Source organism: Monodon monoceros, unplaced genomic scaffold (genome assembly GCF_005190385.1).
Source record: "Monodon monoceros isolate NGI ecotype Baffin Bay Population unplaced genomic scaffold, NGI_Narwhal_1 Super_Scaffold_5, whole genome shotgun sequence".
Classification (NCBI taxonomy): Eukaryota; Metazoa; Chordata; class Mammalia; order Artiodactyla; family Monodontidae; genus Monodon; species Monodon monoceros.
The window spans coordinates 84,499,208-84,503,400 of NW_021703782.1; positions in this window are offsets into that span (position 1 = coordinate 84,499,208).

Sequence of the window (4,193 nt, forward strand, 5' to 3'; positions counted from 1 at the left end):
GACAGAGAAAGAGAAGCAGTAAAATTAAATAAGAACTTTACTCAAACTTCATTTAAAATAAAAAAGAAAATTCATGGAAATCTATAGGGAAGAATTAATGAAAACAAAAGAAGTCTTCCTTCAGGATTTTGATCTGATACTACATTTCTTAAATTCTCCATTTCAATTATAACAATAAAATTAAAACTAGGATTGAAATCTCATTTTCAAGATAAAATATCAGACTGTCATCCATGCTTAGAAAAATTTAAGAGTTTTTATGCAATATAATAGAGATAGAACCAGCCTGACTGAAGTACTGACCAGTTTATAATCAATAAAATATAGAAGAAAAGTCAGCCTGGACATGAGTGATTATGTTGTAGTACAATCCCATTCAATGTCTAGGCAATAACAAATCAACAAATGACATCGTGAAGAGTAATTACCACAGGTATTTGACCTAGTAAAGTGTTTCCCAAAGTTACCTGATAATAAGAAGCATCTTGCTATTTGTTAAACTGATAGGTTATCAGGACTCACCTGGAGATTCAGATTCAGGGGGTTTGGGTAGTGCCCAGGAATGTGTATTTGTAACAAGCACTCTGAGGGAGTTAATCTTCAGGTAATTAATTGAAACTTTTCCCTAAGAAACCAGTTTTTCTATGTGGTTTCTTGCCTAAGTCACTTTCACTTTGCAAGGGAAATAAGTACAGAGAATAGAAGGGCAGACTCTGGGCTTTGCTATTTCTTTACATTGTCATTTTGGGCAAGTTACTAAATCTTTGTAAACTACATCTACCTTACCTAGTTCCCAGAGTTGTTTTAAGAATTAAATAGGTAATATTATAAAGCACTTAGCAAGGTACTTGCACGTTTTAAGTGCTATTCATTGTTAGCTGTTCTTATTCTTATTTGTTTAAGCACTCAATACAGAATATTATATTTAATTCCCACAGCAACTTTGTTTAAGAAAATTAAACAGAAACTGTTTAATTCCCAGCATAATGGTAAATGACACAGTAGGAATTCAAGCCCAGGTCTATGTGGTTGGAGTGTCCATATTGTCTAAGTATAGTAAATGAAACAATAATAAAGCTTTATATATATATATACACATACACACATACACAAAGACAAGTCACAAAAATGAAATAAAAACAAAAATTGCTCTAGCAATAAAATTAATGTTTTACCTTTCATTAGCAAAGATATGAAAAATGCTTATTCTCAAAAGTAGGGATCGGGCATTATTGTACACTGTTAGTGACATTTAAATTAGTGCAACTTGAGGGGCGGTATCAAAGTGGTAGAGTAGGAAGACCCTGAGCGCACCATGAATACATCAATACTACAACTATATATAGAGCAACTCTGGCTGAGAATGACCTGAAGATTAGAAGAACTGCACTACTACAACCAAGGCTATAAAGAACGAACTGCACAGAGTCTGCTAGGTGGGGAGGAGAAGCTATCTGGTCAGGGCCCACATCCCTAGTGGGGGACTCAGAAGAAGAGGGGGATAACACAGATTCAGGGATCCTCAATAGGGAGTGAGGAGTTTGAGCCCCGTATTAGGCACCCTGGCCCTGGGGTCTGACACCAGAAAGATGAGCCCCATTAACTTGTTTGAAAACCAGGGGGGCTTACTGGAAGTTTGTACGAAACCAAGACTGCTGTTGAAGAGCATGTGGACAGACTTGTTTGCTCTCGATCCCAGTGCAGAAGCAGCAGGTTGAAAATTGCCTAGTACTCCAGCCAGCCTGCCAGGACCACCCCAGTGCATCCCCCAACCACCACCAGACTCCTGCTCCATCGCTTCCTGCTACAGTGCTGCTCCCTGCTAAGGCAAAGATCACCATTGCTGCTACATTTGCATGCACATGCACCTGGGGAAAAGGAAAGCCAGCTCAGAACTGCACTCGGAAAACTTGAGCCTCAACCCAACCTCTAACAAGACACATGCACACAGTTGGAAGAAAGCGAAGCCAGCTCAGAAGTGCGTCTTCAAGCCCTTGAGCCCTCGCCATACCTCCAACGAAGATGGAGTCTGCCATCATGCTGGGAGAAGCCCAATTACTTTGAGGCTCCTGCTCCAGCCCCTCAAGTCCTGGCTCTGCCCACCCCCCCCCCCATAGGGCTGTGACCACCACTGAACCAAGGAGAAGCCCTGACCTGCACCTGGCTCTGGTTCTAAACCCTCTGTTCCAGCCCTATTTCCCACAAAGACAGTGGCTGTCAGTTCACCCCAGGAGAAGATGTGGCCTGCCTGTGCTCACTTCAGATCCAGCTCTCCCACAAAAGTAGACTGAATAAGGATAATCCCACACAAGGACACACCTTCAAGACTGGGATAGGTAACTGTTTTGCCTAATTTCATAGAGACAGAGAAGGTCACACAAAATGAGAACTGAATGGAATATGCTTCAAATAAAAAAAAATAAGGTAAAAATGCAGATTAAAAAACTGTAATGAAATGGAGGTAAATAATTTACCTGGTAAATAGTTCAAAGCAATAGTAATAAAAATGCTCACTGAACTCAGGAAAAGAATAGAGGAATGCAGTGAGAACTTTAACAAAGAAATAGAAAATATAAAAAAGAACCAATCAGAGATGAATAATACAATAACTGAAATGAAAAATACACTGGAAGGAATTAACATATTAGGTGATACAGAAGAATGTATAATCAACCTGGAGATAGAATAGTGGAAGTCACCCAATCAGAACAGCAAAAAGGAAAAAAAAATAATGAGCATAGTTTAAGGGACCTCTGAGACAACATCAAGTGTACTAACATTCACGTTATAGGGTCCCAGAAAGAGAGAAGAGAGAGAAAGGGTTGAAAATGCATTTGATAAAATTGTGGCTAAAAAAATTCCCAAACCTGAAGAAGACAATAAATACCTAGGTCCAGGAAGCACAGAGAGTCCCAAGCAAGATGAACCCAAACAGATTCACACCAAGACATATCACAATTCAAATGGCAAAAGTTAAAAATAAAGAGAGAATTTTAAAGATAGCAAGAGAAAATCAAAGAGTCACATTCAAGGGACCTCCCCAAAAGGCTAAGAGCTGATTTTTTTGCAGAAAATTTGAAGAGCAGAAGGGAGTGACATGATATATTTAAAGTGCTGAAAGGGGGAAAAAATAAAACTATAACCTAGGATACTCTACCAAGCAAGTTTCTCTTTCAGAATTAAAGGAAAGATAAAGAGTTTCCCAGACAAGCAAAAAATAAGAGTTCATAACCACTAAACCAGCATTACAAAAATGGTTAAAGGGTCTTCTTTAAGTAAAAAAGAAAAGGCTATAACAAAGAAAAGAAAATACTAAAAGAGAAAAATCCCACTAAAAAGGCAAATATTGATATGTAACAAAGGCAGTAGATCAACCACTTAAATAAGCTAGTATGATGTTAAAAGACAAGTATGTTAAGTCAACTATATGTTAAATAAACAGTTAAGGGATAGACAAGAAAATGTAAAATATGACATCAAAAACAAAAAACGTGGTGGGAGGGTGTAGAAAATGTGGAGGTTTTAGAATGTGTTTGAACTTAAATGACTGTCAGTTGAAAACAAGTAGGTATAGTTATAGGTCAACATGTATAAACTCCATGGTAGCCACAAATCAAAAAGCTACACTAGATACACAAAAATTAAAGAGAAACGAACACAAATCTAACACTAAAGAAAAATCATCAAACCATAAGTGAAGAAACTAAAAGAAGGAGAAAAGAATAGAGGAATCTACAAAAACAACCATAAAACAACTAACAAAATGGCAGTAAATACATACAAAAATCAATAAATGCATACCTATCAATAATAACTTTAAATGTCATTGGACTAAATGTTCCAATCAAAAGACATAGGATGGCTGATTGGATTAAAAAACAAGACCTATCTATATGCTGCTTACAAGAGACACACTTCAAAGCCAAAGACACACACAGATGAAAGTGAGGGGTGGAAAAAGATATTCCACACAAATGGAAACAAAAATAAAGCTAGGGCAGCAATACTCATATCAGACAAAGGAGACTTTAAACAAGAGCAATAATAAAAGACAAAAAGGGCATTATATAATGATAAAGGGATTAATCCAAAAAGAGGATATAACATTTGTAAACATATATGCACCTAATACAGGAGCATCTAAATATATAAAGCAAATATTAATATGCATAAAAGGAAAAATTGACAGTAAT